Below are 26,842 nucleotides of genomic sequence, written 5' to 3'. Positions count from 1 at the left end.
CAGCTGCTACTTACTCTTTCACAGACAAAATATTGTTGTAAACCTTATACTAACCCTTAAACTATTTTTTGTTTCAAACTAGTGATAATTGTGGTCTATGTCCATGTTTTGTCCACTACAAATGGAAATGTTTTCTTTAGAATCTTTAATGTGCACAAAAAAATGCTGATGTGGTTCTTCTAGGTCTTTTGATCATCCTGACTCTTTCACATAGGCACAGTGTCCACACCTGCACATGCCTTTGACTAACACATTCCAGCAAAACATTAGTTAAAAATGGGATACACATAGTATTCTCAAAAGATATAGAAGATGGCACTCCAATCAGAAGGTACTGTATATAACCTTGAGAAGTTGTTCTCTAGTACATTGATCATTTGTACCTGGTTATGATTTCATTGTGACCATTCGGCATTTCCACAAATATTCAAGTGAAGACCAGACAAAGGCATCAAGGACAAGAGCTCTCTAATAAGATGTGCAGGTGGCAAAATAGTCTGGTGTGCTTTATACCTAGTAACTGTTGACACCTAGACAGCCTTAGACTATGATGTGCTTCTCTGCTGTTCAACTCTCCAGAGAGATTGAATTATTTGAACCACTTTCTCTCCAATTCACCCATTTGCATCATCGCAATAGATTTTTCACTCTTGCTGTGTTTGCTTGATTGCACCTGGTCTGCATTTACCCAAATCTGAACTTTATGGTCAATCATAAGTGATTATACAGACCTGATGTACCTCTTTGTCTTTTATCATTTCTCCCCATAAATCTTAAATTACTGCAAACAACTAATATTTTCTCTTCATGATCACTGACATTTTTTAGTTTATTTCACCCTCTTACTACTCATTTAAAACCTTTAAGGTTAGATACATTAATGTATCATCTTTAAATGTGAGAAGTTGCATTTGATAATGGAAAGAGCTACCGAATGACGAGATACACAATCTACACTATGAAATCTTGGTTACCTGCAGGTTTTGCAAAAGGTCTTTAATAACATGGTAGTGATCGCCTGCTTGATCTACACCTTACTTAAGCCTGTCAATCATCCACCCCTTTCGTTACACTGTGAGCATCTACTCCAAATCCTGCCACCCCGCCAAGTCTAGATCAGCTGGAGACAAGCACTTCTGATGAGTCCGTCCCTATACACCTCCAAATTACCCTCATAAATGATGAAAGCATGTGCACGCATGTGTCTGTGTGTCCTAGACTGGTGTTTAACCTACCATGGGGGTGGCTTACCCACTCAGCAGGAGAGAACAACCACACACTTCTTCTCCTCCCTCCTCTCCGTCTTTGTCAGAGTTAGTGGCGAGAGTGACGCAGAGGAGAAACAAAGAAGATTCCAAGAGTCCCTGGATGAGCACTAGGTCAAGGTCACTGCCCAATTACCCATGTCTTTTCATTTTCATTCTGTCTTTTCAGTTCTCTCTACCATCCTCTCCGTTTCCTCATTTTCTCGTTCACCAGGCGGGAAAGTAATCGTTGTCTCCATGCTGTGTGTCGAGGTTTAAGTGGAGATGATCATGTCTCCTTGTGGAGAGGCTAGTTCCTAGAGAGGCATGTCTGAGAAGTGTTTGCAGTTAAGACAAAGGTTTGGTCTGACTTGGTATCTGGTCGCATACAAAGCCACTATCACATTAGGTTGACTTTTTTAGGTTGAGTCTTGAATGGAAAAACTGAATGCCACTTTCATGTATTTACACACCCTATTTAGACAATTCGATTGGACGACCTAAAACTTTGACTCTCCAAGTGTTTATAATTTATCGCTTTGATGTGAAATTGACGGGTACACAAGAATGTCCCCAAACAAAACAAAAACAGGATCAATCTTGATTTTCAATACCCCCATAAATTTCTGAGGAAAGATGCTCATCTTGCTAATGCTTTTGTTTATAATACAGTGCCTCTGAACTAAGCACAATGCTCCAGTTCTTTGCTTTGGAGAAGACAAAATTAGACGATCTCATAATTTCATCAGTTTTCATTGTTTTTGTACTCATAAATGCCTACAATGTGAATCAGGACTGCCACTCCTGAATTGGTACTTTCCTTGTCAATCGAATGCATTGTCATTATCACTAAGTGATAATAACTTATGTGCATCATTTGGCTTCTTTGTTTGTATGACAATGTTTTTTTTTTTTTCAAATGCTGTTGTTTAAATAAAGTGCATTCAAGGAAATGGAACATTTGCGTGTGGGTTTGTTGTACCTGCAGACTGTTGACTTAACTGGGTGGTCCTCTAGTCAAATCACTTTATCCTTAGTCCACATTATGGTCACAGAAGTTAAAAGAAAGCAGTGACTAATACACAATGCTATGTTGTATTGAGCAGAGGGATTAGAAGTGGAGACAAATGAGTGGAAAGAAACAAAATACAGTTTCACTTGTACATTAAAGTAATCAAACAAACCATAATAGGAAAAAAATGTTACTGGAAATGACAATGTAGCATTTCGTGCTTATCCATTTAGGAGAATTTGAATAAATAAATCACTTGATACTGCAATCTGGTGAGTAATGAAAAATATTCAAGCATATTGCTTCAATGTCTATCTGAAGTGTCTCTATAAATCAGACTTGCATAAGTAAATTCCTTAGAATCGGACCATTATTTCAAAATATCCTTTTGTCCCAACTGAAAAACAAACCTGACTTTCATTTCAACACAATAAACAAGAACTACACTGAGGAAAAGTTTCCTGCATCAATAATTCCACGCCTTATTTGCATTTTACAACCTGATTGCTGCAGGCTTCTTTGCATTCATTCTATTGTGTGCTCTCTTGGGCTTATTGTGGGTTATGAAATGCACATTTGCATACAAGTGATGAACTTCCACTGGGGTTAACTCTGCTGAATTGCCTCAGCATATATGACAATTTTTGTTATCATTTATTATTCTGTGCAAAGATAAGAATTGCTTAATTACATGAAACCCCATCAGTCCCTTGACTGCACGTAGACCTCAGTACTAAAACCACCGCCGAACTCAGAGTCCTCTCTCTGGCCACCTGCCAGGCTTCCCTCCTTTCCATGGTTCCCCTTCTCTCTAGAACAGCTTGCAGTGGTGTCCTCTGGTTTTCATTCCACACCAGCCCTCCAATCTCCTAAATTGAACTTATTATTCGCTTAATTGGCTTGCTTTAACCCTTTCTCCCCCTCCAGGTCTGGGCCTGTATGTCATTAGCCAGAGGATTTTTCGATTTTCGCAGCGAAAGCGTCGGGAGCTGGAGGGGTACAGCTATAAACCCGTGGTCCCTGGCAGGATTTGCAGTTGCATCCACTGGAAGAGAGTCAGGGCTCATTCTATGAGTGCAGTGGAGCCAGACCACCCAGAGAGGGATGTGTGGCCCAGTTTGTTTTCTGGCTGATGAGTTTTAGTCCCAGCTGATAGCTTTGGCGACCTGGATCGCTCTCTTTCTCTGCTCATTCATTCTCTGTCTCTTCATCTCTGACGTCAACTAAAATCTGTTCGAAATCTGTTGTGTGCACTCTTTATCACATATCAATAGGACAGGGTTCTATAACTATATGGATATTATCCAATGCCAAATGATAAGAATGTAAAGTGCAGCTTTAGAGGTGTCAGATAAGTCATATAAGAAAATGTGCTAAAATGAATCCAAGCTTGCTCCTTGAGTTCATTTGCTTGAACAATGAAGTCCTCAAATACCATATCTCTCAGTCGAAAGAATGCTACCTATATTAGAGACTTGGGGATGGGCAGACATTATGGGAATCAAGCCCTTAAAGAAACACTAAAACAATATATCACATCTTGTGCATCCCACAATTTATTGTTATTATTAAAAAATTATATAAATCATGGGCAAAATGAATAGTAAGATATATAGCATACACCCCCTTATTTGTTTTTTGTTCTTCTGATTGTCATATTTTTGTGATTTGTATGTAAAAATTCTTGATAATGTATTATTATTATGATAAATATATGTTATGATTATATTTACATTTAATATGTTTGTACATGTACATGTTTTAGTTATTTATTTAGTCTTTTATAGAATATATGGGTGCTACAAATAAATGAAAAAAAAGACTTTCAATAGATCTATATAGTGTATTTCACTTTGTTCTCTAAATAATGTCTGCGGAATTAAGGAATAAATTCAGATGCCAGAATCTGCAGTATCTTTTGGTATTTCGTACAATTGTAGACTGTCTCATAATCTGAATTATTTTTTTATTCACTGCATTGTATTAATAAAAATTTAAAAGTAATTAAAAAGTAAAAAATCCTTTTTTGTGCTGATTTAAATCTAATGGTTCTGTTGTGTTTGAGTCACAAGTTTAGTGACACAGGTAGTGAAGATTCTCTCAGTGTTCAGTAGAGTTTACACGTCACGTTTTGGTAACGGTACGGTTCACTTGGAACCTCAACCGAGGTAGTACTAAAAAAAGTACCAGCTACTGAACCCAGTGGGGAAAACCCCCCAAAAGCGAACCATACCGAGCCATACCATGCAGTGGAAAAGCACTATTTGAGTGGTCACTTGTCTGTCCGACGGTCTCTACCTGTCTAATAAGGCGGTTATTGGACAGAATAAGCTGTGAGACTAGCTGTGAGGTTTAATACCGGAGGGTCTGCGACATCCTACAACTCATGAAGCCTCATAGACAAGCAATGAAATGTCTATGAGCACCGAAGCAATGAAGCAGTGAAATGAGACAAATGTCTATGAAACCTCATCAACACTCATATCAACACTGTTTGGAGGGATCACAGCAACTTCTTTGGTTTGTGAATATGACAATCAGGTCAGGGCCTCTGGGTAAGTGGGCATCACTTGGTATGAGCGAAACATGCACCCCTGAATAAATACTGGCCCTCCATAGCACCATTTAAAATTTCTAACACTGTGCTGTCTGTTTGTAATTATCAAACCACAGAAGAAGTGCGTGTGAGGAAACTCAAGGGGCCCATGTGGCCAAGGGCTTTAAGCGGACACAATAAAAGGCATCATTGTTTCTGTGGGAAAGGTTTAGATGTCGCACTCCATGTGACGGAGAGCTGTGAGGTCGTGGCTGTATGCGGTTTCCCTGTGTTGCTTTGTGTTTACATCATTGTGTCTGTGAGCAGGTCTGTGTGTGGCCTTTTTGACAAATACTTTGATTCTGTTTGTTGTATCAGCCCTCGTTAATCCTTTTTAAATTGTGCCAGGGACTCGTATTTCCTGATTAAGTGACAAAAACATCCTGGAAAACAATGGTTTTGCAACACTATGGGATTGCATGACATTAAATACACATCGAGCCTGGCTTCGCCTGGAGATTTATGGACTTTTGATGTTGTGTGTCTTAGATGGAAACTGAGCGGTTAGACACAGAATGGATGGTGATGGACAGAGAACAGATGAACTGAGATTGACAGCTCTCTGCCAGGGGAGAGGGGCCAGCTGCCAGGGCACTGCTGCTGGGGTATTAGGGCCTGATGGCACCGTGATAAGGGGCCATTAGAGGTGAGAGAGAGGGGGTGGCACAGGACGCAGGTGCACCAATGCCTGTTATTACCCAGAATTCAGCAGGGTGAAGCGTTAACACACACCTGTGGTCTCCCGTTGGCACGCTCACTACCCACCCCCCTAATCTCATTCCCGCACATTAATACACACACTGATAAACATGCTAATACCCAGAGCACGCTTTCATATGAGCGGCTCCTTCCTCTCAAACCAGTTGGCCTTTCTCTCACATTTTATGTCTCTAAAAGTGATTTTCTGACAAATACAGTTTTTCAAATGCATTGCTTTATTAAAGTTATAGCTATATTAAACAACCCATTTAATCGGATGCTGTTTACTTACAAGGTTTAATGGATAATTCTGCCCAGTGTTTTTGTTCACTAAAACTAAAAAAAAAAAAAAAAAAAAAATCAAAATAGCTAAAATAAAATAAATCTAAATATTAGATGAAAAAAAAAAAACATATAGGCCAATACATAGATATAGCTATATATATATTTTACTTTATTTACATAGTATACTAGAATGTATATTGTCCTGATAACTAACTGAATTAAAATAAGTTTAAGCACTAACATTTCCAAAACTAGAATAAAACTAAAATATAAAATAATAAAATTAAACAAAAAAGCTAAATAGTAAAAACTGACTAAATCTTAAACTAAAATTAGATTGCAAACAGAAACAATAAAATGTTAATTCAAAATCGGAATAATTTCAGTATACACACTGATTCATTTATAAACCCCCACCTGCATCACTTTCTTAATATATATTTTTTACATGTTTTAACTGTTTTTGCCGCTTAAATGAAAGTCAGGTGACAAAAAATAAATTTTACAAAATATTTAGTGTTTCCACAGATTAAAAACAACAGCCGGACAGGCTTGGGAAGACATTTTGACAGAATATACATTTTTGAATGAACTTTGCCTTTAAGAATCGATATTAAGATGGAACAAGAGTCAGAGAAGCTCAGTGGAGTTCCTGCTCATCATTTGAGTGAGAGATTGAAGATGGGAGGAAATGTGAGCTGTCATGATGACGTCCCGAGGGAGATCGGGCTAAAGCAGGGCATCTGTCACTGGCCCGTATCAGAGTGTCATACGATGACACTAATGCACCAAACAACAACATTCACATGAGCACAACCCAATCAGCTCTCATGAACAAACATTCAATTACCTCAACCGAGCATGAAAATCAAAACTGTCTCCATTTGATCGGTGCCCCTAATTAGCTTGACAGCAAAAATAGAAATGGCTTCTGACAAACACAAGAATACTTTTATTTTGTGTTTCGCAAAGTTAAATACTGTATCTGACCTCAAAAGCAGGGATCTGATGGAAAACTTTTTTACTAAGTAGGATATTTGGTGAGTTTATGGAGTCCGAATAGGAGGGTCAGGTACATGTGAAAAAAAAAGCTATTTGTTATAAAAAATAACAACAAGGGTTGCAGTGGGTTTGATTTGTCTGATTTGATCAGTATCCTGTCAAGCACAATATTCAATATAAGAGGCCAAACAGCTGCTGCAATTAAAAATGTATAATGCGCCACATTTCTCTAAATCCCAGAATAACTAATCGTCTCTGCAACATGAAAAAAACATGAGAGGAAATGTAATGATTTCATCCATCAAAAACCTGAACAAACACACCAACTCAAACATTAGACGGTCACATACTATCTGTGATTTATCCTGCGCTGCCCACTTTCCTCTCAGTTTTACAGGTGATGGGGTCTTTTAACTTTCCGAATATGCAATTTTCCTGTCATTCAAAAAGAAACAGTATTAAAAATGATTGACAAAAATGTACGTTGGTATAGTAAGATTGTTGCATTATTTCGATTAGTTTAAAGTCCACATATTAAATGGGGGAGACTTAAATAAAATATTTTTAAAAAGACAACTTAATAGTATTGTTAGTCAATGAAAATCATCATAAAACAAGGCTTTGTGATTTTAGATTTAGCAAAAGAAAGTTGCTATTAAAACTGCAGAATTAAACATCAGTGAAAATACAGGACAATATATTTAGTCTTCATAAGTCACATTTATGTGAAATGTATGCTCTGTGTAATCGTTAAGATGCAAAAATATGACTGACTGACTGACTAATCCATTGATTGATTGATTGATTAAAATATTTCTTTATACTTTTCCCAAAAGTGGACATCCCCAGATTTCCCCAAAAGAAAGTTTTGTTAAACTAACCTAAATTCTGGAGTTATTTGTTATTATAACTATTATGCCTATCTATACAGTTGCCAAGTAAACTATTCCAGAGTATTGATAAGAAGAAAAAGAGGACAGTATACCTGGCTAAATCTTAGATATTAGCAAACTGGTTACTGATTAGATAGTCCAGACAGCACAGCAGACAGTATGAGTGTTTTGGAAAACAGTTTGGAAACACTATTTTTGCAATTCTGTTTGGTGCCTTTAGTGGGACAGAATTAAGGCCAACATTTTTCAGCTTGAAGAAAAATCTGAAAATTAAACACCTACCTACATAAAATAATATGACACTTTCCTATAAATTTCTTTTGATCAGATTCGTTTATGAACCTGTCCCAGGTTAAAATCAATAGGAATAGTGTATATGTGAATGACACTGATAAAGGAATGCATTTTACAGGATTCTTCTAAGATGCCATCACAGTCGCCTCTCATGCCCAAAGGCGTCCAGGGCACAATGACAGGTGTGCAGAGCCGGCCTGCCCGAGGGGGTCCCGGGGTGAAGTGCCTTCACCCCATCTATAGCTGATGCTTTCTGACAGTCAAGCACTCTTAGAGAGACAAAGCTGTAAAATGTATCATAGTTCAAATTAGTACTTTGTCGCCATTTCTTTTGGACATTTGTGTAATTGACAAAAAAAATCAATATTGAAGTGTTACGAACTTTCAAATTCTTTAAACATAACAATAAGAATAAAATACTATAAAAAAATATAAAAGTATCTTAATGATACTAAAATAACACTGATCGGTTCGAGAAAACATGAAAGATCAATATACTACTCCCCATTTAGCTTAGTTCCTATCAGCACACCCGAAAACAAACAAAGCTAAAATGTGTACATAGTATCAAAACAATGGGCTGTCCATTAACATTTAATTCTCTCAGTGGATTTCAATACGCTCCCTCTAATATCCTCTTTATGCAGTGTCACATCATCCATGAATGATTGACCCACTCAGACGTGACATTGGCAAGTGCTGGACTCACTTCGGACATTAACCACAATACCAGACGTGACCGCACAGCCCATCTCCCCATCACTGATTGTCCCTTTACTGTTTACCTTATTAAAGTCTGACTGATGGCTGTCATTGTTTTATCTATCGGAGTGTTTCTTCCACACACTGTTTTAATATGTTCCTTTGTATCCAAAGTAAGCAAAAACTATAAAGATTTCCAATGTAAAAATAACTATACCAAGAACTAAAGTGTGACATCTTGCGTGAACATAATTAGGGCAGCGCTTGGGTTGTTTGAAATCTGTTAATGGTTACTATTATCACCTTGGAACATATTTGTGGTAAAGGAATATGATGAGGGACAAAATAGAATTTACCAAGCACCTAATGCAAGTAAAAGATAATAAGCTTTGATCTGTAAAATTGCATTCCTAGTTCATGTGTAATAAAGCTTAATATAAGATCTCAATAAACAAGAAGTTAACAATAAGTAGTGTATTTTTTACACATAAAAATGCCAGTTACTTTGTCTGTTTATGCTCAGTGATTTAGAACAAAACACCTGAATGAATGATTCACTCAAAAAAAAAAAAGAATCCTCTGTTTTATTACTGATTGAATTAGTGTTTCAGAACCAATCAGCTGAGTAAAAGATTCAATGTGTCACTCAATTATTATTATTATTTCCTGAATGAATCTGAGGTTTTAAAACCGCTGAGTAAAAATGGATGTTTTAAAAAATAATTAAATGGTTTACTTAAGAGTCACTTGATTTGTTTCTGAATGAATTTGTGTTTTTGATTATTCACTCATAGTTACAGTCACTTGTTAAATTCCTGAATGCATCAGTGTTCTGTAGGAATTGGTTGAGTGAATAATTCAATTACTTAAAGACTCGTAAAGTCACTTATAATGTCACTTGTTGCCACCTACTGGTGAGGCAATGTAACTTGCAGAAAGAATCATATTTGCATGTGATATTGAATGTTAAGCATTTGAATAGTCCAAGATTCTAGCCATCAAGCACCAGGCCATGTGGTCAGTTTATCTTTACACTACATGCACAGACCCACACAAAATATTTGAACCCTTTTTGTATATGTGTGCTGCACACATACACTTGTCACATTACCACACAATCCCACGCTAATGTAGCTTTACACACATTATTCAATATTCATCAGCAAGCTGTCACATAATATACTTCTACCGCCAACTCAATCACCCTACGCTGGTTAACATCTGACAGAGCAGACCGACCCCAAGAGCCCGCCATGTCTCCGATCTCCCCCTCCCGCTAACCCAGCCACTGTGGAATGGAGGTTTTTTGGAGGGGCTCTATGTATAGCTGTCTCAAACATCGCCCGTGAGGCCACATTCTGTGGACACTTGTGGCGGATGGTGCCGTTTACAATCTGTGGGCTCCAGTGATTGTTGGTCAGGAACGTCTGTGTAAAAAATAGGAAATAATGATGGGCTTGGTGCGTATTGTGCCTCTTCATGGTATTAAAGGTCAGCACTGAAAGCCGAGCAAAAGACACAGAGCTCGTAAACAGGGCTCAGAATAGCCCAAGTCCAGTAAGCAGAGAGAAGAGCGGCACTCCCTGATACAAAGCTCTGTTAGAAAAAGGGGTGAAGAAATGAAGGTTTGCAAGGATGTTGCTTTAGTCATTTCCACTTCATTATCTTAAGTTCCTTTCTTAAAATTTCAAGTTGCCATGAAATAAAAACTACCACCATTTAACAATAGCCAACTGAAACATTAAATTATATCAGATTAAAAGAGATGTATTCAAACTGCTAACTTTGTGTACTGTACATACTTTTCAAATGTTTGATATAATGAACTTTGTCTTTCTTTGAGTGATGTGCAGATCAAAAATAAGCTGTTTTCTTAAAATCAAAACCATCACATTAACACAAAAAAAAAAAAAAAACTTGAGAGCACACACAGAATTCAACCTTTTATTTGTGAAACGTGACAAGGTTGCGTAAGCTCAGTTATTGATCATTTTCAGTAGAGGAGGAAATTTAACACAAGATAAAATAACTGAAACTACAAAATAAAAAATAAATAATAATAATAAAGAATAAAACTGTCAAATTTTATTCAGACAAAGAAACCACATATCCTATGCCCCGGTGCATGCTGGGAAGTGGGTTAATGGGACTGAACCACAAAAACATTTTCAGTTTATGCCTATTTGGGGAAGAAAACTTGATGTTCTTATTAGTTTGCCTTAAAAAATTTTGAGTCTTTATAACAGAAGATTATTCATAACAGAAAAGCTGTACTGAAGTGCCTAAAAAGTTAACATTTAGGTATACTATATATTCTTTGATTAAAACTTTTTATCAGCCATGCAAACTGTGCATGCATCATGAGGTATGTAAATAAATACATAACACTATACACATTATATTACAGGCTCAAAATACAATGCTCAGTTTATCATATTAATCAAATATGTAAATGGGGTCAAGTTTTTTGTTTAGTCATTTGTATAATTTGTTTTACCTGTCTACCATTTCCACGAACAACATTAATTATAATACATTATATAAGTTCATAAAAATTAAATTTGCCCATTCAAAAGTTGTCCATGATCACCCCCAGAGCTGCCAAAACTGTGACAGACAAGTAAGCTTCATTTTAACAATGAGTAATTCTATTAATGATAATGCTTTGGTGTTGATAAAGGGACCTTACTGTTTGGGCACCAGAGGTATCTATAACAAAAAACATTAAGAAACATATGTAAATCAATATGTAACATTTTCTCACACCAGTCTCTGCTTGCATCTCTCTCTCTCATCCCCTTAAGCAGTGATTAATGAGTTCCCAGACCGGTATGTATGAGAAACACCGCTGATTTTTGACCCCTCAGTAGTTAATGGCTAAATGTCAGTCATTAAGTCAGTCAGTGCTGTTGGTATTAACTTTCCACTCTCTGTATAGGTTACATAAAGATACTCAAATGAATCACGGAAATCTTCCATCATTGCAAAAAAAAGAGAATGACAACCAGAGAAGAGGGCTATAAGATACAGACCATACTCACACTCCATTCATTTATTCATTTTCATGCTACAATTCAGTGTGAGATATTTTGAATTGTACACTATTTTAAGTCTTGCGTACATGCCGTGTGTGTGTGTGTGTGATCGTGCGTGTGGGCATTGTCTTTGCATTACCCCGTGTGGGCGGCTGTATTAGCTCACCTGTGCAGCACAATGCCTCATGTCTCCGCGGTCACACTCAATTAGCCGCCACTGAGCGCGTGCAGGGCTGCCTCTCTTGTTTGCTGCCATTGGCTGATGGCCCCGGTGATAGCATTGAGCTGCTGTCTCCTCTTCAGCCCCAGCATGCAGCGTTCTGTCTGCAGATGGCTGCGATGATAGCATTCACAGCTGCACCGGGACACTTTCATCTGCTGCACATCTCCCGGCCCAATGCCAGGCACAAGCAAGTAAGGGCATGAACTATCTCCAGCCACCCACTGCCTTACTGTGGCCTGTCCAAAGCAGAGGTCACACAGGCTAGGGTCGCATGAAATAGTCACAATAGGGGGAAAACAAACTTTGGTCACAATGTTAACACTGCTAACTATGGTTAGTCAACAGAAGAGTGACAGGAAAAAATCCTACTCTAATCCACTGTAAAGTCCTAGGATCAGGATTTGCTTCCAGTACTTTCGAAGAATATCATTTATCCACTGTCAAAATTAAATTGTTTTCTATGTTTCTCTTTTGGATATTTTAAGTCTGATTATAATTAAACTTTACCATATTTTTAACTTGATACTTAATCAGAGCAAACAGTTTAACTGGTATAAGGTATCTTAAGAATACATTGCTAAGAGAAAAGGCTGAAAAGAGTGTTTTTTTCCTCCCTGAATACAAACATCATGGATTTAAATGCAAATGCTTCCTCTCATATGTTAATAATTTATAGTGTCCCCAGACAGCAAGCAGTTTTGGCCCAGATGAAATCCATGCAGGCCGGATCTGGGCCGGATCTGGGCCAAAACTGCTTGCTGTTTGGGTAACGGCTTATAATGTGAAATACAATATTAACAATATTAAATTGTCTATATAAATATTGTTGGCACTGAAGCCTAGTCTGTATTAGTATTTAGATACAGTACTTTGAGCCATAATCCTTATTTGGGATTACTTATTTCTTTTTCCTGCCTTTTCTGGTACAATGAATAAAAACGGGATTTACATTGAATCAATTTAAATAAAACGTTTCTATTAAATATAAATAATCGGGAAGAAACAGCATGTAACACATTCTATTAAACTTGAAATCGTGAAAGTAGAAACACTGAAATAGTAATACATATTTCACAAATCTTTGCTTTATTTACAGCGTATACTAAACATTTTACAGTGTAGTAAATAGGCCAGAAAGGTAACTTGCATTATCAACAGTTCAGGGTAATGATTCTTCTCACTTACAGCTCAAGTGTGTGTGTTAATGATGAAGCTGATTCCACACTTGAGTGGCACTGGATGGCTTTTGAAGAGCAACGACCTTCTCCCTAATAGATGACCACCTAAACAGTCATCACTCACCCAACACACATCATTATCTGTGAATGAATCATTGGTTTATTCATTAAGGACACTTTCACCAGGGAAGAGGTGACAAATTCAGCCAAAGGTCACCACTGTCTCTCATGATTGACTTCTGTTCTGCATCATATGGTAAGTCGACACATTACACTTGCATCTTTAATTGTTAGGTGGTGTGGCACAGTAGTCAAAGCTTAAGGCTGGAAACTGGAAGGATGTTGGTTTAGACAATGCAAAAAAAAAAAAAAAAAACATATGAGCTACTATAGACAACAAGACATTTAACTACAGGGAAATTTTAGGAGTGCTTACTAGTAGGGCAAAATAGCATATGTTCATCTCTATTTTATGGCAACATATAGTATGTTCTTCTAGCAGTTTATATTTGTGTTGTAACTTTTTAGGACGCTTTCCTTTTACCATCATTCTAGTCACTAGTTGAATGATAAAATTTTCTCTAAACCTGTTTGAGAATGAAATGTATTGTGAAAAGTTCTGTTACAAACTTAAAAACATTTCTCTTATGTTCTAATACTGGGTGCAAATAAAGATGCAGTGTTAACTTCACACAAAGTAAATGTTTTCCAGATAATATTTCAATCATTTATTTTGAATATAGTACAATGCCAAATAGAAGTTAATAATTTAATCTTGTAAACATGGTGTCTTTACAATATCACTATTTTCTCCACACGATATACGTTCGTCTGTGTACATGAAAATATGTTGCATATTTAGTTGTTCTTTGTGTGAAAAGATAGAATATATTTATATTTATATAGTGCTTTATACAATAAAGATTGTGTCAACAGTGTTAAACAGTGTTTTTAAAATCCAAAATCAGAGCACACTTATGGTCTCAGAGCCAGTTCTGTCATTCGACTCTTTCGCCTGTTCAAGCAGCTGATAAATTCTTATCAGCACTTTACTGGAGGTGCTTATCTGGATGGCTCTTTTAGTCCCTTGGGTCTGTGATGCCCACCCTCCAGGGCCACATCCTCACTCCACTGCCTCCCCAGAGCCCCTCTTGCGTTGTCCAAATCTGTAATTGTGGTCTAATGGCCGTGTTTGAAGCCGATCTAGCACATAAACAGGCGAAGGAAGTCTTTAGAGCCTTAATCACTCAGTCCCTCCCTCCCTCTCTCTCTCTCTCTCTCTCTCTCTTTCTCTCTTACGTCTCCCCTCCTCCTCCTCCTCCTCCTCCTTCTTCTCTCTCTCTCTCCTTCTCTCCTTCTTCGTCTCCCCTTCTCTGGTTCAGCCGATCAGGCCCCTGCTTCCCAGACAACTGCAAACAATTAGGCAAATTAGTGGCTCCGCCATCACCATCAAGAGGCCTGCTTGTTTATATCTTAATTGAAGCGAATGTCAAAACAGTCAAGGTTTGAAAGAAACAAGATGCGTCCATGAGATGAAATTCAAACTGCCAGCCAGCCCAAATATTAAGAGTGTTTGTTTAATAGCGTGCGACCAACTGGGAAAAAGAAGGATATAAGAGAAAAAAGAGAGGCAGGGAGAGAGAGAGAGTGAGAGAGAGAGAGAGAGAGAGAGAGAGAGAGAGAGCGAGAAAGGGTAGATATAAAGAATACATATGGGGAAAATACATGCAGACATTTTCCACATCTGTATATAAGATTTCTTTTATCTGTTTAACCCCTCTGCCCTCTCTTTTTCGTATATGTGTGCATTTTTTCTTTGTCTGAGGGCATGGGGAATTTCCAACGCTATCTCACCACCAATTCGTTCGTATTTTACGAGGTGGCTTATTCGTACGAATTTGTACGACCTCACTCGTACGATTTTATACGATTTGTCTAAGCCCCAGTGACGGTTAGGTTTAGGGGCGGGGTTAGGTGTAGGTCATTCGTACGAATTCATACGAATTGTGCAACTTGTAAAATACATACCATTTGGCAAAAATCGTATGAATTTGTACGATTGTGGTCGTACGAATTCATACGAATAAGCCACCTCTTGAAAAATGTTACGAATTGCCGTGAGATCGAGTTGGAATTTCAAACCTTGGATCCATAGGGATGCACACAGTCATTGTAAAAGCTTTTTGCTAAATATAGAGAAAAAAAATGTATTATATTCTTTTGGGCTCATCCCCACCCCCTCCTGCTGTACAATACATAAATAAACAGGAATGACCTGATTGTGATGTAAAAGGCAGGGACTCGGCTCTGGGAGCCATTCGTTAGAATGATGCATTAACCATAGTGTTCTCAGCAGGACCAGTGGCATTGTGCACACTAAACAGGGATCGCTTAAACTAATAGGCTTTTCCCATTACTTCATATTCATTCTGGAGGAACGAAGGTGCTTGTGCTGTTTCTTGTTTACTTGTGAATTGTTGTGCTGATTAGTGACTTTGCCACCTACTAGTGATTTGCCATAAGCAACACCTTTGCATCTACGCTCGGCCTCCTTAACTGCAGGACTTCTCTGTGAGTAACTCAATACAGCAGTTTCCTCGTATACATGAAACACATCCAATGGCACATTTCAGAGTCACTATAAACATAACTAAAAATCGCAAAAATTATAAGCAGATGTGATGGCAAAAGCAAGTACTGTACCTTCAGCGTTGAGCTTCTTAAAAAAATAAGACTGACATGTTGTAGCAATGCTGATAGAATAATATTATAATAACAGCATCTATCTGTTTTTACAGCAGTGTATACAATAAAGCAGGAATCTAAAACTCAAATGCCAAACTCATAAACTGTACTGCATAATCTGCAATTATGTACAAGAGGCTTGTTATATTATATATAAAAGTGTAAAAAAAAAATACTATATTATAAAAATTGTGTATTGTTTAAAAGTTTGGACTCATTAAGATTGCTTAGGGGTGCATTTATTTGATGAAAATACAAATAATATACAAATAAAATATTTATGTGCAGTTTTTGTAAAAAATTATTAATGTTAATTTTTTTTCAAATATTATTAAAAAATTATAGATTTAAATATATTTTAAAATGCAATTTATTCTGGTGAGCAAATAATCCAGTCTTTGTCAGTTTTATTGTTATTCATAAATTTTTTATATCATTATTTTATACTACGATTTAATATTTTTTATCATTACTTTAAAAAAATATATTATTTCAAATTATTTCAATAATAATTTTTTTTTTTTTTTTTTTGGGACAGATTCAATAATACATTATCAATTGAAGGGTCTTATATTTTCACAGGACTTTTTAAAGTGGAAATAATTTATTCTCAGAATTTGGCCTGCTGGCCAGTAATTTGAGATCCCTGCAGTAAAGCGACATCCTAATCAAAACAACAAGAACATGCTAACAAACAAAAACAATAGAGAAAGAAAGACAAGACAAAAAAAGCTTAATTCATATGTTAGCCTTTCATTATAAAACCCAGTCTTGGAGGGAATATAATCCAGATACTACTGACGATACTGATTGTTGTGTTCAGTAGGTAGATGGATGTTTATGGAGCAGGTGAGCTCAGAAGTTTGGCTCCAGCATTAGGGGCCCAGACAGACATATAGACTCTACCTATCAGGCACCGGTCTGCACAGAGCCCATGAGTATCAGCACTCTAATTGGATCAGTGGCACGAATGTGATTACTGCTGGCGTATTTATTTACATAATAATTATTATTGCCAGCCCTGTGGTGCCAGAGGATGTGGAGGGGGGAGGACCAGAAATGTGACTGATCTGTGTGTGTGTGCGAGAGGTCGTCGAACGTGCTTCCCCCTTCAGTGCAGAGCTGATATGATGGCATTATTCTATTAGTGCTCCAGTGTGAAGTTTGAAATGAGCTCTGATTGGATTAGTTAACGGCGAGGACTAGATAGTGCGGAATGAGGTTAGCGGCAGCACACGCTCGGGCAGCCGTAATTAGGAGTCTGTCCAGAGAGAACGTTTGGAAATGTGCCAACACGCATCAATGACTCCTCCTACCGCAAATACAAATATTAGATTATAGTCGAATGCATTTAAAGTGTGTTATTTACTACTGTTATTTATGGCTTATCTGTTCCAGTCAGTACATACCAACATATCTATCCATTTATTCACTTTCCTAGCCATCTGTATATCAGTCGATTGATCCGTCCATCCTTCGATGTATCTTGAAGCATTATTGTTTGCTAACTCAGTTCTGTTGAGTGTAGTTAAAGAGTTTAGTAAGCGTGTAATGGTGTTTAATCACAGTGTTCCTCAAGCAGCCCATTACAGCAGTGTTGAGTGGCAGCATTACATGGCGCCTGCGGGGTCTGAACAAACCACCTTTTGTTAATAAGACTCCATTAATCAGAGCCATTACAGAAGCCACTGGACCACAGGGCCATGCCGTGCATGATAAATATCCTCCAAACAGAAACAATTTACCCACTCTGTCTAAACAAACCTCTATTGTGTGTGTGTGTGTGCTTGTGTGTGTGTGTGCGTACATACATGTACGCGCAACAATACATGTGGCAATTGTTCCTGTGCTGTCCCATGATTATTTCCTCCCTATAAATATATACTAATCACATTACCCTAAAAACACAGCGACTGTCCGTTTATGTGCCTGTGAGGCAGAACAATGCTTCGTTGGCATGTGTGCGTGTGTGTTTGTGTATGTGTGAACAGTGATCGGCACAGGGCGGAACAGGAACCACGCACTCTGGCTAAAGTGACCCTAAGGAGCAGTTGAGGTTGAATGTTGGAGGGCTGCCTGTGGGCCGACGTGTCTGCAGACGCGGCCGTGTCTCATTCAGTGCCGAGCGTGTGCTGTTCCCTGTCATTACCGCAACTCCTCCAGGACCAAACACTGTCCACCCAAACCAGGACTAATAGATTATGTGAAAAAATGCAGCCTCCCCTTAATGCTTTGGTCCCTGTATTCATGTAAATCTGCATCTTTTGACAAACTAAGATTAATTGATTTACAATGCAACTTTTATAATGTAGAATTTTTTTTTCTTTTTTTTACACTAAGGTTTAATTTGTTGACCTTATGTAGGTTCATGTTCATTTAAATCTATTAAAAAACATTTGTAACATTTTCAATAGCAAAAATTAACTTTAATTAATTTATCAGAAACATGAATTTATAATGAACAACAGTATATTTATAAAAAATATATATATTAAATGCTGTATTAATAATACTAATATTAACAAGAAACCCTAACCTTATTGTAATGTGTTACCAACAAATTTGTATTATTTGTAAAATAATGATAAAAATAATACTATATAAAAAGAAAACTAGACTTTTCCAACTTGACCTAAAGAGGTAATTTTCAATTCTTAGCATTGATATAGACTAGTAAAACAGCAGCTCTGATATTAAGAACCGTCTGTATATATTACTCTGTGAGATATATATATATATATATATATATATATATATATATATATATATATATATATATATATATATATATATATGACATATGATAAGTCTATATACAAATGATTGAAGTTTCAGAACAGCAGAAAGTCATTAGTGTTTTATTTCACTTCCAAAAGACCAACTGCTGAATAATTATGCAACCCTGTCTTTCAGTGAAATTAACACATACTTATCTAAATTAAATAAAATAATTTTTGGAGCTATTCAAAGCCCATAGACATATTTAAGATGTTCTATAATTAATAGTCAATGTGGTCTGGAATGTATAAAAAAGTACAGGGAAATTTCTGAAGCATCTGAAAGATGTGAGAGGCTGGTTGAGTTTTTGACTGCTGTGTTAACATGCATAATGCATATTTACGTTTCAAGTATGATCTAATGTCTCCTCTGCTAAAGATGGCTTTGTCCTTCTGATCATCCCTGTTGCCTTGTTTTTGTCCTTCTTGCTATGATGGAGAATCATTTGTTGTGTCAACTCCACTTTTCCTCTATTCCTTTTCCTCATTAGTGACATTCTGTTCATTTTGGTATCCCACATCCTCGACCACCACCCCTTCTCCTGCCTTTTCTCCCTCTCTCTTTCTGCAGAGTGTCTAATTCCAGAGCTGGGATCTTCACAACAGATAACAGCGCTAATTTCATTAATTATAAACCAATATGTTACTGGAAGCCTCCGGAGACTCCTGGCCAACACTGGCATCTGGTCCACAGTGCGGGGGGGGGGGGGGGGGGGGGGGGTAGACAAGAAAGAGAAAGATAGAGGGATTCTTTCCCCATTCTTTGTCTAGAGGGCCTTTTGTCTGATATTACTGTCTGTCACTATCAAACCATTAAAAACTAACTCCACAGTATCCACAGACTAAAGATCAGGATTCAAACCAAAAACCAGTTGTGAAGTTTCTGAAATGCTGAAGGCACTTATTCTTAAAACCCATTAATCATGGATAAACTGCACCGTCTAGACAGACTGATGGATGGATAGATAGATAGATAGATAGATAGATAAATAGATAGATAGATAGATAGATAGATAGATAGATAGATAGATAGATAGATAGATAGATAGATAGATCCAGGAATGGATGTGGAGCAGCTCTTGATGAGATGTGTGCACTAACAGGTGTGTCCCTCACGGTTTGGTGGCTCCTGCTGCACACAACAGCACCCAATCAGTCGCGCTTCACATCCACACAATGGCATTGTGGGAGATAAATAAATAAAGGAGCCCCTCGAGTCTTGGACATTAATAGCAATTGTGTGTGTGTAAACTGCTTCACATCGTCCTCTCCACTCACAGCTGCCCCGTAATCACTGTTGGGCCATGCAGCTGAAGAGATGTGTGTGTGTAACAGCATATGGGACGGAGCCATGTCAGTTGGTAAAGTCTGAATAGCGCAGAGAAAAATAGTTTCAAATCTGACAACATCTTGGGAGCAGCACATCTGGCCCACTCACCGTCAAATGATTTTCCCACCTGCTTTCAGTTAGGCAAATTATAATACAGCACAATGAGAGCGCGAGGAAAGCAGGCAAGATGGAGACTGGAGAGAGAGAGGGAGAGAGAGAGGGGAGGGAACATCAGATGGGGAAAAATGTGGCCATTGATGGTGAGAACTGAGACGCTGTGACCTTGGAGGTTGAAGATGATGACATGACTTGATGGCCACACCAAGCCACTAACAAGCAGTCTGTACAGAGCAAGCGCCAGAGTGACTATAATCTGTAGTTCCAACATTCATTAACTACCTCTCAATCTACCAGCATCTTGCCAGGAGCAGGGATAATTGCAACGCTCAATAAATGTAACATTGGTATTAACTTAGTTCACAATGCACTCACAGTGACACAGTTTTAAGGTCATGATTTTACTTACAGTAAATCAAGTTATAGATCATTTTAAACAGTGCAATTCTTACAAATATAAAATAGTGCATTGTTTTTGTCAGTATGAATGTATGAATGAATGTCTTAAAACAAGCAACACTGACAACCCCATCACCATGTGCTTTAAGTGTTAATATTAATTTATGGATGAGAAACTACAGCAGTATTTCACTGAAGATTGTTGGGCATTTAAAACAGGGTTTACATTTGTTTGTCTAGATTGTGTGCTTATTTAAAGAGGACACGTATTTTGTATCAATTAACAACAGGTACTTTACACATCAAATAATTATTTGGGGTCGAAAAAGGTCAAATTTAAAAGCGGTAGGCTAAGGTTTTTTTCTTTTTTTTTTTTTTTTTTGGCTGTGGTTTCCAAAGGACTGACCATTAATTAATCATAGGTCTTATAAAGGGATAGGATCTATGCAAACCATCAAAGTTTCATCACAGGTGTTTTATGCTTGTTAATCATAAGGCAGTAAAATGGTTACTTTGTAATGTTTACAAAAGTCATAATATCTCGACCAAATTATATATTACTTTTGATCCATTAGGCCTAATTATAATGATCTGAAACTTGAAAAAAGTATCTTGGTCACTCAGGGTGCATTTATTTGATTTATTTATGCATTTATTTGGCTCCTGTGTCATGTTTACAAAAATCATACTATTATTTATATAAAGTTTCATCCAGTAAGCCTTATTTTATTAGACTGAAACTAAACAATAAGTCTGTAAATTTTGTTCATACCACAATGCCAAATTCTGTCAGGACCATTTCATTTACAAAATATTAAAGAGATTTACAAGCATAAAATCAAAGAGAGCATTAAAAATTATGAGTTGAGGGAAAGTCACGCAATGAACACAAAGCCTTTAATGGTAATAAAACAGATATGCCGTTGTGTGTGTACTGCCCCTAGAGGTTATTAAGAAACGTGCAGAGGAACCCTTCTTAAATCCTTAAATCCAAAACAGAGCTTTTCTGGTTTCATGTTATTATAATTGTGCTGGTTGTATCATGATTGACAGTTTTGCATTACTTGCTAAAACACCACATATGTGTTTACATCAAATGAGAGAAAAGTTGTGTATTTGCATCATCAAATTAATATTGTTTATATTGTGAATTACTTTATGCATGTGCCAGTTCCATGTATGACCATTTCAGCTAAGATCAAAACAAGTAGGGCTTTACATATTTACATTTATGAATTACCTGCATCACAATAGATTTGAGTGAGTGTATAATGCCCTGTCTCAATGACTGTAAATTAACTTTTGCAATCATAGAGACAGGACACATATTTTTTCAGGCTTTACCTTTTTTATTTTACTTAGAAAACACACATGTCTAGTTTTAATAATCTTAAAGGTATGCTATATCACTGCTATAGAAACAGATCTACTAAACAACTTTTGAGTGTTGTTCTAACTGATGACCCCTGCTGCTCATCTTATGAAAGGTTTTAGTCTGGCTTTGCAGGGTTGGGATGAAACTCAAAGACAGTCGTGTGCCCTTTGGACTGCTGGATAATCCCTCATCATAAACATCTCCATCTAGCCCACACCCACCGACACACATGCACACACACACAGATAGATTGCAAGATAGATAACACTTTTAAAGGGATCAATAAACAGCAGCTTATCACACCGATAAAAGATGCTGATTGTTGTGATAAATGCAACCTAAGCTTCATATTTGAATAAATACAAGACATTTTAGGCCAATTACGTGCAAACCACACAAAAACAAGGGGATATCATAATTTATTGACAGATATTCACCCATGAGCTTGCTGTTTGCGGTACACTCTTAAAAATAAAGGTGCTTCAAAGGTTCTTCACAGCGATGCCATAGAAGAATGATTTTTGGTTCCTCAAAGAACCATTCAGTCGAAGATCTTTTTTTTTTAAAAGCATCTCTTACTTACGTTTTTATAATCTGAAGAACAGTATTTCACCACAAAGAACCTTTTGTGAAACGGTAAGTTTCTTCAGATGTTAAAGGCATCGTGAAGCACCTTTATTTTTAAGAGTGTAATGAGTCAAAGGAAGTTGTGCAGAACGGGTCTGACATCCAGGTATAGTGTTTCATGGGACAGCAGAGCTCTATGAATATGTTTGTGTGTGCCACGCTCTGTCTGTCAGAAGGTACCGCATGTTATTTGGCTGTTGTGAAGGGTGTGTGTTTGTGTGTAATAGCTACCCCTAGACTGACTCTGTAACCTAAACATTTCAAATCTTTGATGCCAACATTAACTTTTTTATCTCATGCACATAGTTCTATTCCAACATTTAAAAGCGCATACGGAAATATCCACTCATATCCGTAGTACACTACTGTCCAAAGTTTGAGGTAAGGTCTCGTATAGGTCTCTTATAATCAAAAAGCTGTATGTATTTTATCAGAAATACAAAAGCAAAATCATAAAAGTCATAAAATTTTAAATGACTGTTTTCTGTATTTTAAAATGTAATCAATTCATGTGAAGAAGCAGAAGTCTTCACTGTCACATGATCCTTTAGAAATCTGTTCATCCTCAAGAAACATTTCAGTAATCATTTTAATAAATCTTGTGCTGCTTAATATTTTTGTTCAGACCATTGATACAATTCTTTAGGATTTTAGGATTTTTTGCTGAAAATTCAAAAGAAGCATTAATTTTCTTCAAAAAGAAAACTAAATAAAATTAAAATAACTTTTATTTGAATTTTGCATTTTTAGTCAATGCTGATTGGTCTGATTAAGTATAAGTCTACTGAGCCCGACTTCGAATTATCAGCGTATCCTGTCCGAGGAGACCTCTAACATAAGGTAGGCCAGACAGTTGAGGTTGTGGGAGGTTGGGGGGTCTCCAGGGTCTGCCAAGTTCATGATTAGGTGGGCCAAGCCCTGTGGAGCCAGCCCTAGTGTAACATGTGTCATCAGGGGCAGATGGAACAAATTGTGATGCGATGTAATGTTGAAATGTAAAGCTATAAAACTAAATAACCAAATTTAGTCATTTTCACAAAAAGTCAAACACTTTTAAAATAAACTAAAACTATAGTAAAATTGAAACTCAAAATTCTTTAAACTATAATAACCTTCACACACACCCAAGCCGCCACTGGTTGTCCGTCTTTTTCACTCTCTGCTATATTTTGTGTTTATGCTTTGTTTGTGTGTCACAGTGCAGAAATATTTAGCTGGAATTGACAGTGTTTGTAATGTAGGGCAGCAACACCCAATTATTACCCCAAGAGGAGCCTTCTATTTAGGTTTATTCTATGGCTGCTAAATTTATCCAGGCATGCCTTGATGTCGGCCGAGCCAAAAGCCTGACTTTACAGTTCAAAGATCCTGCACCCTTACACATTCCTCTCTGCCCATAATGAAGGGCTCGAGCTTGCCAAAGGATGCACTGACTCCAACAATCAGCGCGACGCAGAGGATTGTACAAACCGAGCTAAAACAACTGATTTGGATCACAAACAATACTGTTTGATCAGCTGCTGCTCATTTTAAATGGTTGCAGATGAAATTTAAATAAATATCGCGAATGAAAGGTATTATTAATACAACTTGGGTCATGGCAGAATGTCCATCACTGTAAAGAACACATGTGTGACCCAAACCAAGTTTCCTCTTTATTGTTAAATGCTTGAAAGGAAACATACGTGCTGTCAAAGCACTTGACAAAGCAGAACCAAATAAACCCTTGTTTAGTGTTGTTGGCGGTCACCATATCCTAAATAATGCAATGCACCTTGATGAGCGAGGCTTTAAAGCTGGAAATAGAGGATAGGACATTAGCACACACACGAAAAGAAGCAGAGAGAGATGAGTCAAGAAATTTATCATTTGGGCTTAAAATGCACTCTTTCCTGGCTCATGAATAATTTGGCAACACAACACTAATTTTGCATTAGACCACCGATTCACAGCTTAGAAACACTCTCGCCAACCCTCCAGGGCTGTTTACCCATGTGTCTGTATTTTTTCCGCCTTATTCCCAGTTAGTAATGCGTTTTCAATTGGATGCACCTCAAAGTGACCTATATATTCACCTCGAGGAGTGTTTGGTGTAAAAGCATTACGAACTGAAAGAAGGCCAAAAATACCTCCGTACAACTAAACAGCTCAGCGGCAGGGAATGGCGACGATGCTCTGCGGGTCTCTGTGCGACCGTACAGGGAGTCTCGGTTGCATCGGTTGGCACGCAGACAGGACGGCTTCTCGCTGTGCCACTAATAGTGCAGCCTCCACCGGTTTAATATTTAATTGCGCTGATGGACTGCATCTGTGCTGCTCTGTGATGCAAACATTATTATACATACTAAGTGGCTTAATTGTAATTAGAGCTGAAAATTTAATTAAACCCAACAATAAAAGAGACCGTAGCTAGTTTTTTCATTCGCTTTTCCCCACTCAGTCCCTAATGGCTTGATTTAGTTAACTCTTACCCCTCTCTGTAGGGAATCTATATTTCTCTTTTATATGACTTGCAGTCATTTTTTATTTTCCACATCTTTAACATGTAAGAAACTGTTATAAAACATGCTAGTTGATTTAGTTTGAGCATGAATGGCAATGCTGAATGTATTTTAGCTCTGTGCAGGTGCTGAATATTATGGAGCACTGGTGCAGAAATGTGTGTTAGGAATATGACACTTAGTCAATGACAAGCATGTGTGAAGCCTCTTAACAAAGAAACAGTGAAAGATATTAAGCAAAGAAAAGGGAAAAGAATACATAGCTGTCAATTAATTTATACTTTAAGTAAATAATAATTTAAATATTTTTTTAAAAAAGCAACTACTTTAATTTTTCCAATTGAATAATTTTTTTAAACAATCATATTGCACTACGTTGTTTCTTAAACATCTCATTGCAATTCATCATGTTTAAATGCTAAAAATAAGTGATAATGGCAGGTACAATCTTTATCATTTTATCACATTGTGTTTATTTATTCATTTGTACATTGCGGTGAATCATAGGTAAAAAAAGAAAAAGAAAACCATTAAATACTGTTCAGTTTCTTGCATAGACTGATTGTTTCATGTCTTTACACATCAGTGTATCGTCACGAGCCGCAGGGTTTAATTTGGTTTTGTTTGTGTATGTTCTTTTGCCTCTCAAATCCGTGATTCCCATTCAATTTACATTATATGACTGACAGACTGCAATGGTTTCAGTTAAAAATTGTAGTTTGTGTTCTGCTGAAGAAACAAAGTCACCAACATCTAGGATTCCCGGGGGTAAGCAGATAAACACCCATCATTTTTGGGTGAACTATCCCTTTAAGATTTGATCATCCTTTACAAATTATTACATGCTATGACTCAAGAAACCTTTTTTCTTTTTTTTTTTCTTTTTTTGGTAAAACAGACATTTATTTATATTACCTCATAGGCGTACTCTCATATTTGTATCATTAAAAACAAATAAATACCATTTAAACAAATCAATACATTTTGCACTCATTACATACACCTTAAAAGTGAACAGAAAAAAAAAAAAAAAAAAAAAACCTTTCTGTTTCACAGGTTTAACAAAGCAAAGTCTTTCCAAGTACACCAGAGTGAATCATTGTGTTAGAAGATGGTCTTAGTTTCCAGTAGAGCAGGATCTTGCTCACTGACCAAACAACATTTTTGCTTATTTAGTCATAAATTCAAAATGACAGCCACATGAACACCATTAGGGTTGAATTTTGCATTTTCGCAAATAAATAGACACTCTTCTCTACCAAACCCATTCCTACTTCTTTATTTACTCACAAACACTGGTGGCCTCCCCCACCCGTCTGTTGCGCTGTATTATTTATTAGATGTTCAGCGTGTTAGCAGGGCTGCTGGTGGGCCGGGCAGTAAACAGCACGGTGTTAGGCAACATGATTTTGCACTCTGCTAGCAGACCCTGAGAGACTGATCAGGGCCAAGCAAGGCGACAAGCTGCCAAACGTCAAGTATGTCCCTCGTAGCTGGCCTGACAGCCACAAATAAAGGCTGTTCCATTAAAAAGTGGCTGCCAAATGAGACTGAACAGCACAGATAACTTAAGGTTAGATAAAAATGTGTCAAGGGCTCTTGCTGTATTTTTCTCAGTATCATTGAGTAGTTACTTCAATCTACCCACGGGCTTTTGTGAAAGGATACGTGTGTATGTATGTGCCTCTTGCCTGCCATATGTTTGTTTGTCTCTCTGTAAGTCTGTGTCTCATCAATCAGGAAGCCTTCAGTCACTCAACACGAGAATCAAAGTTACACATTTCAGCCCCACTAGGGTAAACATGCAG

Source organism: Carassius auratus, unplaced genomic scaffold (genome assembly GCF_003368295.1).
Source record: "Carassius auratus strain Wakin unplaced genomic scaffold, ASM336829v1 scaf_tig00025958, whole genome shotgun sequence".
Classification (NCBI taxonomy): Eukaryota; Metazoa; Chordata; class Actinopteri; order Cypriniformes; family Cyprinidae; genus Carassius; species Carassius auratus.
The sequence above is the reverse complement of the archived record's forward strand: the minus strand, read 5'-3'. Positions refer to the sequence as shown.